We start from the raw sequence: 14,517 nt of genomic DNA on the forward strand, positions 1-14,517 counted from the left end.
TTTTTTTTTTTAGCAAGAAATGGTACTGTTATTCAGTTGCTTAGTAATATTTTTCCTGCTTGCTCTTGTACAAATTGAATCTCATTTGTTCTTTTCTGCCTACAGACTTAACTTATTTACAACCAGTTATATCATTCTCTTTCCAAACTGTGTTTTATAGCTCCTTCCAAATTGATATGATCTGCCAATCTAATTCAGACCCTATTTGCCCTGTATTTATGATCAGAAATCCACTTAATAGAGCCAAGACTCATTTTCTGGTACTTCAAAGGTCCTACTTTCATTTATCATCCTCTACATTTACGATCTCTTAGTTTGTTTTTAATCCATTTTACTGTGTTCTTATCAAAACTTATTTGACAATTTGTATACATTTACTTGCACCACTATATCAACCACCTTATTGAAACTTAGACATTTATTATCCATAGTTCTCGCTCCATACACTAATTTCATAATCTGTCAAAAAAACACCCACAAACACATCAACTTTGCCCAGCATGATTTACTGTAAATGATTCTACTGTGTTTATTTTGCATGATTTCATTGTTCTCTAGATGTTCATAGACTTTCTCTCACGCAGTTTTATTAGTGACTAAGCCGTGTTTTGTGCTTGGGGAAAGGCTAAGTGAGTCTTTTGAGGAAGGTGTTATTAACTCTTTCAGGTAAATTAGAGTAATTTGGTAAAAGTAGCAATTATAGACGGACACATACATACACATGCATACACAGAAACATAATCAAATTCTTGCACTTCCCTATGATGCCATGATGTGAACACAACAACCGTAAGAATAATGATTTAAGTTTTTATATATCTTGTCCCCACCTACATTTGTTCCTTTAAAGTAAAAGGCATTTAATTCAATTATTTAAGAGAGTCATTAAATATTTTAGTACATGCATTCACAAATTCCCAAACATGTTAAGTACTCCTGTGGCTACTAGTTATTTATTACATCACAAGAATCAAACTTTCATTGCTGCTTCACCACTGTTCTACTTAGCATCACCTCCACTGCACTTGAGCACTCAGGGTGCTCCAGTGGAACTCTATGACATACAAAATTGAAAAACAAACAAACAAAAAAATACCTACCTGTCTGCATTCTGGGTCACTTTGTCACCACCTTGCACCCTTTATTGTGCATTGTCCTTTATGAAGGTGCCTCCTTCAGTTTCTGCCTGAAACTTGTTTCTCCAAGCGGTTCATAATCAGATCTCTCCATGGATCTGAACGGGAAACACACACTATTCTCCCCTAACACTGTTCCATTCTCTTTCCATGTAGCTATAGCACAAATCTTCCTCTTATAATTACATCAGCAAAAATAATGGAGGAAAAAATAAGTCAGTTGACATAATTCATCTCATCTAGAATATCTACACACTTAAGCCATGTTTGAATCTCAGTTTGGGATTATGGTAAATTTCCACAGGTACTAAGCTATACGTATGAGTTGACAGCTATGTGGATGGGATTGCTATTTTAGTAAGATTGGGGTTTCAGTATATAGGTTCCAAATCCTGTGTGGGGCACCAAATATTGATCTCCTGGCCATACTTGAACCAAGGTGCAAAGAAAAGTGTTCTGATATTATTTCTGAAGGTCTTTGTTACTGCATTTCTTCTATAATACCTAACTGGTTAAACCCCTTGGTTGTATTCTAATGAAACAAGTATTTCTTATGAAAGTACTATGTTCGAGACATAGTGCAGAAATTGTAATTAAACATGAATGCAAACAAGAGGCAAATTCACAGATAATGTCTGTAGAAAGCATTTAGGTAGCACAGAGAAAGAAAGGACTAAGTCTGCTTTGAGGAATATGATTTAAACTAGAACTAAAAAGCAAAAACAAGTTTATTCTGGACTTCAATTTCTTCATTTGAAAATAGAGTTTAACCATACCAATTCTAAATATATGGCTGGTAAGAGTCCTTAAAGTATTTCAAGATGTGAAGAAATTATTTGCTCAAAATGTGTTGTATTAAGGTGAAGGGCTGAGTATACTATCTCTATTTTCTCTCCCCCCTTTCTTCCTGGAACTCATTCAGTCATGCATTAATCTCTAATTCTTTCCAGAAACTTTTTGGTAAGATTACCAGTGATGTATACTTTGCTAAATCCAATGGCCAATTTTGGGTTCTCATTTTCTTTATCATTTGATAGCATTTGACATTCCTAAAAATCTTCACCTTTTGACTTCCATGATTCCATGTTCTCATGGGTATCCTCCTTCCTTAACAAGGTGGGATATGCTTGAAGAATAAGAGGTTTCTATTTGTGAAGCAATTAATATCATACTGTGGTATCATTAAACTCACTCAGGCTTCCTGCTTCACTGGCATGTTTCCGTGATATGGGGCAGAGCATCCCATCCACTAGCACCACCTGAGACTCCCAGAAGCTGCCCCCAGGATGGAAGAGGACCAGAAGCTACAGAAAAAAAATATCTGGATTGAAGACCTCAATGGCTGAAGGGGAGAGGAAGACAGCCCTGGAAATGCTTCAGGCAGCTGGAGCAGATAGAGACTGTGTGGTATTTGTTTTGCATGAGGAGGACCATACCGTAGGAAATTCTCTTAGTTACATGATCATGAAGAACCCATAAGTGGAATTTGTGGTTACACTACAACCCACCCTTCAGAGAGTAAAAATTAATTTATGCAGACTAAAGGTGCTCTTCCAGCTGTTGAGCCATTTCAGAGATGCCTGAATGCCTGCCAACATGTGCTTGGCAAGTTTGAGGCTACCATAAAGGAATATAAGGAACAAAAAGCAAGCAGAAATGAATCCACATTCTAGTCCCTTGTGCACTATACAGGGAGGAACGTCCTCCAGGATATTCCCTTCATGATCTTGCAAAACCCAGAAGTTTTTTTTTTTATTACAACATGATCTGCCCTTTCAGAAAAGTGTGATTCTAACTATTAACTCCTTATAGCTGTTGGAACTCCTGCAAGAACCTTTGTATTCTGCTAATAAATTCCCTCTTTAAAATAAACTAAAAAACAACAAACAGTAGAACAAGTTCTCTCTCTCTCTCTCTCTCTCTCTCTCTCTCTCTCTGTCTTTCCCTTCCTCTCCTTCTCTCTCTCAAATCAATCAATAATTTTTTAAATAAAAGAGAATAGAGAAAATTATCAAAGAAATTATGAAACAGTCCAGCTAGCATGGTTCAGTGGTTGAGCGTCGACCTATGACCCAGGAGGTCATGGTTCGATTCCTACTCACAGCACATGCCCGGGTTGTGGGCTCAATCCCCAGTGTGGGGTGTGCAGGAGGCAGCCAATCAATGATTCTGTCTCATCACTGATGTTTCTATCTCTCCCTATCCCCTCCTCTCCGAAATCAATACAAATATATTAAAAAATACTCAGAATACTATATTTGACTACTCTTCACCTCATTTGCCTTAAATGTCTACAACAGTATTTTGGATATGAAAACAAAGTCCCTGTGGAAAAAACATGGTTTGTCCAAGGGCCAAAGGAAGCTACCAGGACTAAAGTGCAGACCAATGTGTGATATGAAATGTAATTTGAAGGACAGGCAGAAGCTACATCATACAGGGCTTTAAAGGGTCCTGATATGAAGTCTGACTTCTATTCTGTGCATCATGGGGGCATTATTGAAGTACTTTAAGCATGGGAGCTGCATAAACTAATTTATGTTTTCACTGCATACACTGATCAGTCCCCAGGAAAAATTGCTACAGATACTCTTTTAAGGGTTATTCTCACTAAAATTCCCACCCTCCACTGCCAGATAACTCTGAGAAAATTACCTTCATACCCACAATATTTCAATAAATTTTTAGTATTAGACGTTGAAATATGAACAAAGAGCTGAAGCACATGAAAGATGTGGTGAATGTTGTTTCACATACATGTAAGTAAATGAAAATATAAAAGAAAACAATATAAAGTATAAAAATAATTTTTATTTTTAAAATATAAAAGTAAAAACGGAAGAAAACAGAGGAAGTATGGGGAACTGTCAGAAGAAAACATAAAAATAAAACAATAATTAATGTAGTCAGAAGGATAAGGAAAGATACTATATCTATTAAACAAGAAAAGAATAATATGAAAGGATGAATGGTCAGAGAAAAATAACAATAGGATAGCTGAAATAAATAATATAGTAAAGATGATAAAAACCTACATAATGGGCAGTTTTCTGGAAAGTAGAGTGAAAAGAATGAATATAAAGAGAAAAAAAAACAGAGAATTGATTTAGGTCAAATATCCAAGTAAATGATATTAATTCCAATAAACACAATCATTAAAAGAGAATAGTGCTCTGACTGGGTATCTCTGTTGGTTAGAGGTTCATCCTGATATGCCAAGGTTGTGGGTTTGATTGCCAGTCAGGGCACAAACAAGGAGCAACCAATGCATGCTTAAATAAGTAGAACAAGTTCTCTCTCTCTCTCTCTCTCTCTCTCTCTGTCTTTCCCTTCCTCTCCTTCTCTCTCTCAAATCAATCAATTAATTTTTTAAATAAAAGAGAGTAGAGAAAATTATCAAAGAAATTATGTAATAAAATGAAAGAAATAAGTGTCCAGACTGAATTTTTTTTAAAATCCATAACAACTATGTCATAAAATAGTGAAATTTCATAACATGAGTGCCAAGCAGGAGATCATTAAAACTTTTAGAAAGAAAAGAACAATACCACATAGTGATAAAGGAGAATGGATAATACAATTGATACCATTGTAATAGCCTGGCTATTATTTAACAGGAAAGGAGTGAAAGGTGAGGCCAGATAATATAGACATGCCATTTATAAAGCTTTGCCAAAAAAGCTGCATGTAACATTCTCCAAGTCTGTTCCCCACTGGTTGATGGAGGAAGGGACTAGACAAAGGTAGTTTAGAGTCATGCCCAGTAAGGTCTGAGTGACATGGGAAGATGCTTGCCCATCAATCACACCTGAAAGTGAGTAATTGGTTAAAATAGGCATGGCCACTGCAAGCTCGAGAAACCTGAATATATTAACTTCCAAACAAAGGAAGTTCCCTCATGTTCTCTATCTATCCTCTCTCCCTCTCCCTCTCCCTTTCTCTCTCTCTCTCTCTCACGCGCACACCCTCTTGGGATTCCTGCTGCATGGTAATGCACTACCTTCTGCCCACGTGGCACATGGCCATGTGGGACTCCACACATGGACTAATGGTCTTTAATTAGCTTGAATACGGAACCACACCCGGCTGCAACATGGAAGGAAGCTCTGGACACTGGCCTTGCTTCTGGCTCACTGGAACCCCAGCTGCCCCTTTTCCAGGACTGGCTTAAGGGGCAGGGGACTTTGGAACCTGAGAAATGTAACTCCATGCAAATAAAGCCTTCTTCCACATCCCGTCCTCCAGTGAGGGCTTCTGAAAATGCTTATTTCAGCGGCGCCCAAGAACCTCACTGACATGAATGTCTGAAAAATCTAGCCCATTAATTCTTCAGGCAGCACAAAAACATGGAATTTTTCTAAAGCCAGAATGAAAGCTCAAAGGCAAAGGAAGGGAAAAAACATTTAATTTGGGGGAGATGTGTTAATAAGTCAAATGATTGATTGATAATAGTAGAATAAATATGTGATAGGATGCAAATACCCTACTTTGTTTTAATTTCTAGAGACCTTTTATTCGGAACTTCATGAAGCATGTTCCTAGGAAAAAAAGGTAGAGTAAAAGAAGAGAATGATATAGGAAAACAGGAGATGCAACATGGAGGGGCAGCAATGTAGTCGTGGAATAATAAGGAACTTAAGCTCCAAGATGAATGGTTATTGATATGGTCTGAAGAGGAAATAGTCCTCCTCAAAAAAGAAGAAAGGAAGGAAGAAATCAAAGAAGAACTAAATTCAAACTCTGTATGAAATAGTACTGTAAGGCCTGTGAGAAAGAGATGCTGGAACATCTTGTGGAAGATGATGTAGGTTAAGGATAAGAAATAAGCAAATATATGCAAACAAACATACATGGCAATACTTTACTCTTAGAAAAGCAAAGCACCAGCTAAGAAGGATATATTTATACTGCACTACTTGGCAAAGCAGTGAGAAAATATTTGATTCAGTAAAATGTTTTACATGTATACACATATATTAAACATATTCACCATTCCAATTAAAAAGTTGTTTCATTTAAGTGCCAAGTAATCCTGCTTCTTTTCATTAATGTATATTGATTTGCTACTTCCATCAGTTTTCTAAGTCTAGAATAAATTTACATCGTCTGCTATTATTTTTATGAAAATAAATAGGAATACTTATTTCCTTCCAGAAAAAAAGACTTGGGGATGAGAAATCGTCCTACTCTTTTATGCTTTCAAATAGTTTTCAGGTTCCTTTAATCATTAAAAGTTTAATGTATTATGAAAGACTAGAGGCCCTGTGCACAAATTTCATGCATGGGTAAGGTCCCTAGGCCTGGCTGATTGGTCCCTAGGGCCAATCGGGGCCTTTCGGCTGCTGGCTGGGCCTTCTTTCCCCTGCCTCCAGCTGCCAACTGGGCCTTCCTTTGCTCTACGCCACCCCCTGGTGGTCAGCGCACATCATAGAGAGTGATCAAACTCCTGGTCTCCCTGTCGAACTCCTAAGGGGACACTTTGCATATTAGCCTTTTATATATACACTGAGTGGCCAGATTATTATGATCTCTGAACGCATAATAATCTGGCCACTCAGTGTATATCCTATATAATAGAAGGCTAATATGCAAATTGTCCCCTCGACCAGGAGTTTGACCAGCAGGCAGGCAGCCAACTGCCCATGTCCCCTCCCCCTGGCCAAGCTGGCCGGGCCCCACCCGTGCACGAATTCATGCACCAGGCCTCTAATATATACTGAGTGGCCAGATTATTATGCGTTCAGAGATCATAATAATCTGGCCACTCGGTGTATATAGATAATCGCCAGCACATGTCTTGTGTTTCCTTAAGGAAACCATTCTCTAGATGTCCTTGCAGGAAGCTATAATTTCAATTGTCTTTAGCCATGAAAAATATCCCTTACTGTGATCAATTAATAATGGTGATTTAAGAGTTATCAACCTGAGAGGCATTTACTTGAAAAGGTGATTTGCATTAAAGAAAGGTGATCTTGAAGTCCTTTCTCTTAAACCAGAAAATAGTAATTCTATATAAAGCTAAGCTTTCATTGTCTGAAAACAAAATTGCATTCTTGCTTGCCATGCCTTTAGCAATGAAGCAGAAACAAGTAATTGGTTTTGAGCACTTTTAAACAAGTATTACACAATTCTAATAATGTATTACTAACAAAATGTTCCTTTTTTACATTTCTTTTAATAAATTGTCATGTTGATCAGATAGAAAGAGAAATGGTATTCTATTATCTGAGTGATCTTGCATCAAAAAGCAAGGGCAAATGACATAAGAAATATTAGTCACTGAGCATGGTTTAAATAAAAGACTTTGTAGCCATGGCAATAACTATCATAGAGATTTTGTATCCTTAATGAATGTAATATATAAGTATATAGTCCTTTGTAAAAATAATTGTTCTATCTCATTCATAAACATATCTATATGAATATATAATATGAACATATACTAGAGGCCTGGTGCACGATATTCGTGCACTGGGGGGGATCCCTCAGCCCGGCCTGTGCCCTCTTGCAGTCCAGGACCCCCAAGGGGTCTGTAGCGCTGCTGTGGAGCCAGGAGAGGCTCCTGCCACTGCAGCTGCACTCGCCAGCCGTGAGCCTGGCTCTTGTCTGAGCAGTGCTCCCCCTGTGGGAGCACACTGACCACCAGGGGGAAGCTCCTGTGTTGAGCATCTGCTCTCTGGTGGTCAGTGCGTATCATAGCAACTGGTCACTCTGCCATTCGGTCTATTTGCATATTAGCCTTTTATTATATAGGACTAGAGTCCCAGTGCACAAAATTTGTGCACTAGGGGGGTGTCCCTCAGCCCAACCTGTACCCTCTCCAATCTGGGACCCCTCGGGCGATGTCCCGATCCCCAAAGGGATCGGGCCTAAACCGGCAGTTGGACATCCCTCTCACAATCCAGGACTGCTGGCTCCTAACTGCTCGCCTGCCTGCCTGCCTGATTTCCCCTAACTGCTTGTGCCTGCCAGCCTGATCACCCCCTAACCGCTCCCTGCCAGCCTAACACCTAACTGCTCCAATGCCTGCCTAATCGCCCCCAACTGCCCTCCTCTGCCAGCCTGATCTCACCCCCAACTGTCCTCCCCTGCTGGCCTGATCACCCCTAACTGCCCTCCCCTGCCGGCCTGATCTCGCTCCCAACTGCCCTCCTCTGCCAGCCAATTTGGTTGTGATTGGTCGGTTTATATGCCTGTCAGTGTCAAAAGCTCTGTCTCCTAGGCAGCCATTGGCTCCTCACACTTCACTCAGATTTGGTTCTGATTGGTCAGTTTCTATGCCAGTCAGCATCTCTGGTCTTATCAATGGGGCCTGATCAGAAAGGCAGTGCTGATCAGCAGCCTTGGTGGATGCCTTGAGAAAAATGGAGGTGCAGCTGCTGGCCAGGCACGGAGAGAAAGAGAGAGACAAGTGCTGATCAATAGCTGCCACAGAGGCTACGGATCAGACCCTGCTTCTCTCTTCAGGCCTCTCTCCGGGCCTGATTCGCAGCCCCATTAGCAGTCAGTGCTGGGTCACCACGCCTGCTGCCATAGCAGGCTGTGACACGGCAGCCCAGCACTGACTGCAGGACTGACTTCTGGTTGGTTGAGCCTCCGGTTGTGACAGACCCAGGGTCTTTATATATTAGGATGTATTATATACATTCACCAACAAAATCAGTATTGTTAAAAGATTGTTTTTAGTGCTTTTACTAGATTTATGAGTTCTTATAGAGACCTTTATACCAAATATGTTTGGAATAAGATTTTATGTTAACAAATTATGTTATTAACCTTTTGCACTCGGATGTCGAGTGTGACTCGACACGGTTAGCATCGGTAGCAGCTCGTATGTCGAATTGTATTGAATGTATCAATAATTTGAAATATAGAAAAATCCAAATAAATAAGTTTGTATGAAAAGAAACTCCAGTTTTTTATTCTACTGCCGCGTTTTGTAAAATCTGGGGTATTTAAAAAATTAAATCCCGAGTAGAATAAAGGAATCGAGAAAAAAGCAAGCAAGTGCAAAGGGTTAACTATAGTCATCCCTTGGAATCCTTCAGAACCCTATGGATACCAAAACCCAGGGATGCTCAAGTCCTTCTTATAAAATGGCCTAGAATAATGCATACAGTTGGCCCCCCACATCAGTAGATTCCCAACCACAGATTGAAAATATTGTTTTTGCCCTAGAAGGTTTGGCTGCTCAGTGGATAGAGCATCGGCCTGTGGACTAAAGATGTTCCCGGGTTTGATTCTGGTCAAGGACAAGTACCTTGGTTGTAGGCTCCTCCCTGGCCCAGGCTCTGGTTGGGGTGCATGCAGGAGGCAACCAATTGATGTGTTTCTGTCTTTCTATCGCTCTTCCACTTTCTCTAAAAGATCAATAAAAAAATATCTTCCAGTGAGAATTAACAAAAATAAAAAATAAAAAAGAGAGAAAGAGAGGAAGGGAAGGGAAGGGAAGGGAAGGGAAGGGAAGGGAAGGGAAGGGAAGGGAAGGGAAGGGAAGGGAAGGGAAGGGAAGGGAAGGGAAGGGAAGGGAAGGGAAGGGAAGGGAAGGGAGAAAGAAAGAAAGAAAGAAAGAAATCAAGCAAGCAATACTGTTTTCCATTTATGGTTGGTTGAATTGCAATGCAAAACCCAGGATTCAGAGGGCTAACTACATATTTATTGAAAAAAAAATCAATGTGTAAGTGGACCATGCAGTTTAAACCCATGTTTTTCGGGGTCAATTGTATATTTATATCTATATCTATATCTATATCTATATCTATATCTATCTATCTAATATATATATATATATATATATATATATATATATATATATATATATATATATTTATATCTATATATATCTCTCTTGTCCCAAAAATATGTATATACACTTTTAACAGCTGATAACTCAATTTTCACTCTTTTTTAGGTTTAACCTTTTGCACTCAGATGTCGAGTGTGACTCGACACCGTTAGCATTAGAATAAAGGAATCGAGAAAAAAGCAAGCGAGTGTAAAGGGTTAATCGATCCTATATAATAAAAGCCTAATTATGTTAAGTGTCCGGTCGTCCATTGAATCAATCAAAGTGTAATATGCTAATGATATGCTAAGGCCACTCAACCGCTCACTATGACGTGCACTGACCACCAGGGGGCAGACAGTTGACCAGTTGACCAGTAACTATGACATGCACTGACCACCAGGGGTGCAGAGAGTCAACTGGTCAACCAGTCGCTATGATGTGCACTGACCACCAGGGGGCAAATTCTCCAACTGGTAGGTTAGTTTGCTCCTGGGGTCTGGCTGATCGGGACTGAGACCGGCCAGACATGCTCTGAAGCCCTCCCACAGTCCCTCCCTGGCTGGCCAACCTCACAATCCTTCCCCAGCCCCGATCATGCACCAGTGGGTCCCTAGGCCTGGCCTGAACCCTCTCGCAATCTGGGACCTCTTGGGGGATGTTGGAGAGCCAGTTTCGGCCCGATCCCACAGGCCAGGCTGAGGGACCCCACTGGTGCACGAATTCATGCAGTGAGCCTCTATTTTGAAATAATGGGTGTAGCCAGACTAAGCTTTGAACAAAGAAATTTGTCCTAAAGTACCACCAGAATTTTTATGGGGATACATAAAAGATAAAGTTTACGATATAAAACTGGCAATAGTCAATGAATTGAGGGTGCACAAATGCCAAAAGAAATGATTCTTGATGTTTGTGATTCTATTACTTCAAGATACCAGTTTGAAAACAGGCATTTGACAAAAAAATTATTCATTTCTGTAGATTCTTTTACATTTTGAAAATCAACTGTATGTTAATATACACTGACTTTATAATCACTTGAAGTATGTATGCATTTTTTGGGACACCCTGTATAAAGTTATTTTGGGAAAGCTGTTTTTAAAGATCTGTTAAATATTAAACCTTCAATTAATGCTTAATATTTAATATTTTGCATATGCTTAATAAAAACATTCAGAGGATAACCAGATAGGAAATCAACTAAATGCATAATAGATGTAGACCTACATATACTTGGATCTCTAAATTCTGGTTGATTAAAAACACAAAAGTCCAATTTCTCACTTTTTTTTTCATGTGTGGTGCCTTTAAAAAGTGTTGTATTGAAATACTCATTACCAAATCCAATGTCACCTGGATTTTCTTCTAGAAGTTTTGTGTGCTTTACATCGTTTTGTGCTTTACATTAGGTCTATGTTCAATTTCGAGGTATGTTTTGTGTAAGGTGCAAAGTCTATGCTAATGAGAAATATTGGTCTGTAATTTTCATATTCTATAATGTCTTTATTTGATTTTAGTATTAGGGTTATGGTGGCTTCATAGAACGACTTTGTAAATATTCCCTCTACTTTTATTTTCTGGAGGAGATTGTAGAGAATTGGTATTATTTCTTCCTAATGATTGGTGGAATTCACCAGTAAAATCATTTGAGCTTGGTGCTTTCTTTTTTGTATGGCTAGTAATTATTGATTCAATTTCTTGAATGGACATAGGACTATTCACATTATCTACTTGGTGCTTTGTGTCTGTAAAGGAATTGGTTCATTTCATCTATTTGTCAAAACTGTGGGCAAAGTATCCCTTTATTATCCTTTTCATGTTAATGGGCCCTGCAATATGAGACCCCTCTTTCATTTCTACTATTGGTCTCCCTTTTATCTTAGCCTGGATAAAGCTTATGAATTGTATCGATCCTTTCAAAGAATTAGTTTTTGGTTTTGTTGATTTTCTCTATTGTTCTCCTATATTTTACTCTAATTTTTCTTTTTTCTAACTACTTGAGGTTCAAATGTCTCTTCTTTCTGTATTTTTCTAAGGTATAAGATTTAATTATTTCAGAACTTTTATTTTTTCTAATACATGCATTTAATGCTATAAATTTTACTCTAGGTACTACTTTCACCTCATCTCACAAGTTTTGATAACTTGTATATACATTCTTCACTTAGCTTAAAATATTTTTAAATTTTCTCTTGGGACTTCTTGTCTGATATGTCATTTACAACTGTATTTTTCAATCTCCAAATATTTGGGGATTTTCCATCTATGAGTTATTTCTAGTTTAATTACATTGTGGTCTAAGTAGATACTTTCTATGACTTCAATATTTTTTAACTTGTCAAGGTGTATTTTTATGGCCCAGAATGTTTATTTTGGTGGATGTTTCATGTGAACCTGAAAAGACTGTGGTTTCTGCCTGTATTGGCTGGAATATTCTATAAATATCAATTTAAGTTGAATGGTTGATAATGCTTTTCAGATAAACTATATGCTTACTAATATTCTTCTGATTGACCTACCAATTACTGAAAGAGGATTGCTGAAATCTCCAAATAGTGGATTTATCTATTTCTCCTTCCATTTCTATCAATTTTACTTTACGTATTTTGATGCTGCCTTGTTAGATACATATGTGTTTGGGATTGTTATGTCTTCTTGAAGAATGCACCCCTTTATATTTATCATTATATGTCTATTTATTCAAGACCATTTTCCTTATGAAATTAGCTTTTTCTGAATTAAAATAGCTACTACAGCTTTCTTTTGATACGTTTTAGTGGTGTATCTTTCTCCGTCCCTTTACTTTTATTTATCTGAATCTTCAGACTTTATATTTGAAGTGAATTATTATAGACAACAACTAGTCCTGTTATTTTATTTAATCTTTATTGTTGAAAGTATTATATATGTCCCTTTCCCCCCCATTGACCCCTTCTAGCCTGCCCCTGCCCCCTGCCCCAGGCCTTCACCACCCTATTGTCTATGTCCATGGGTTATGCATATATGTATACAAGTTCTTTAGCTGATCACTTCTCATACACCCACCCTCCCACACCTTCCCTCTGAAATTCCTCAGTCTGTTCCATGAGTCTTGTTATTTTATAACAAATTGTGATAATGTTAGTCTTTTATTTGGTATATTTTGACCATTCACATTTACAATGATAATTGGTATAGTTGGACTAATAACTACAATCTTTGTTTTCTCTTTATTCCACCTGCTCTTTGCCTCATCCCTCTTCTCCTGCCTTCTCTAGTTTTGTTTCATATGATTCTGTTTCTCTCTTAGCATATACACTGAGTGGCCAGATTATAATGATCTCTGAATGCATAATAATCTGGCCACTCAGTGTATATCCTATATAATAAAAGGCTAATATGCAAATTGTCCCCTTGACCAGGAGTTCGACCAGCAGGCAGGCTGGCCAACCTCCCATGTCCCTTCCTCCTGGCCAGGCTGGCCGGACCCCACCCATGCATGAATTCATGCACCGGGCCTCTAATATATATATATATATATATATATATATATATATATATATATATATATATATATTATTATGCACCGGGCCTCTAATACACACACACACACACACACACACACACACACACACACACAGAGTGGCCAGATTATTATGCATGCAGAGATAATAATCTGGCCACTCAGTGTATATTATACCTCTTTTTAAAAAACTGTAGTAGTTGCATTAAAGTTTGCAATAACATTTTAACAAATCCAAGTCTGCCTTCTAATCTAAAATAACAAAAGCGTAATATGCTAATTAGACCAGACATCCTTCCAGACTTCCGGAAGGATGCTGGGGCTGCGAGGGAAGCCCGGGTCCTGGGTGCCAGAGGGAAACCGGTGCCAGCAGCCAGAGGAAGGAAGGCCTACTCTTGCATGAATTTCATGCATTGGACCTCTAGTAACACTGTAAAACATCACATGTAATGTAGGAAACATACAACATAGTATTCCCATGTGCTCCCTCTTGTTCTTTATGATATTGGAGTAATTTATTTAATTTTCCATATGCTATAATCACCTAACACATTATTACTGTTTTACTTTAATAATCTTTTTTGATTCATACAGAATAAGAAAAAATATTTTCTTTTACATTCACTTATTATTTGCATAGATCTAAACTTATTTTCTTAACATTTGAATTTATTGGAAATTTTCCTTCTCCCTGGAGAACTTCTTTAACATTTCTTGCAGGGTATTCTGCTGGTTTTGAATTGCCTTAATTTTTGTTTGTTTGAGAAAGTCCTTATTTCTCCTTCAATTTTGAAGGGTAATTCACTGTATACAGAATTCTATGGTATTGCTTTTTCTCTCTTTCAAACCTAAGCATTTAATTCTCCGCTCTCTTCTTACTTGCACAGTTTCTTATAAGAAATCACTATTATCCTTACCTTTGTTCATTGATTGATTGGTAAGTTTCCTCTCATGACTGGCAACCTGGCTTCATTCAGTATTTTCCCTTTGTCTTTTTGCAATTTGAATATGATATGTCTGCAGGTTTCTTTGTGTTTTTGGTTTTTTTTGGTTTGGACTTTTTGTTTTTTGTCTGTTTGTAATATTTATCCTGC

General features: G+C 38.1%; 1 pseudogene across 1 annotated transcript; it reads left to right on the forward strand.

Moving 5' to 3' along the window:
* The first annotated feature begins 2,422 nt into the window (after nucleotides 1–2,422).
* Nucleotides 2,423–2,809, forward strand: LOC307095786 (DNA-directed RNA polymerases I and III subunit RPAC2-like; annotated as a pseudogene). Its single transcript has one exon. The product of its transcript is annotated as a DNA-directed RNA polymerases I and III subunit RPAC2-like (transcript).
* Nucleotides 2,810–14,517: the final 11,708 nt, after the last annotated feature.

The sequence above is a fragment of the Cnephaeus nilssonii genome, assembly GCF_951640355.1.
Source record: "Cnephaeus nilssonii genome assembly, chromosome: X".
Classification (NCBI taxonomy): domain Eukaryota; kingdom Metazoa; phylum Chordata; class Mammalia; order Chiroptera; family Vespertilionidae; genus Cnephaeus; species Cnephaeus nilssonii.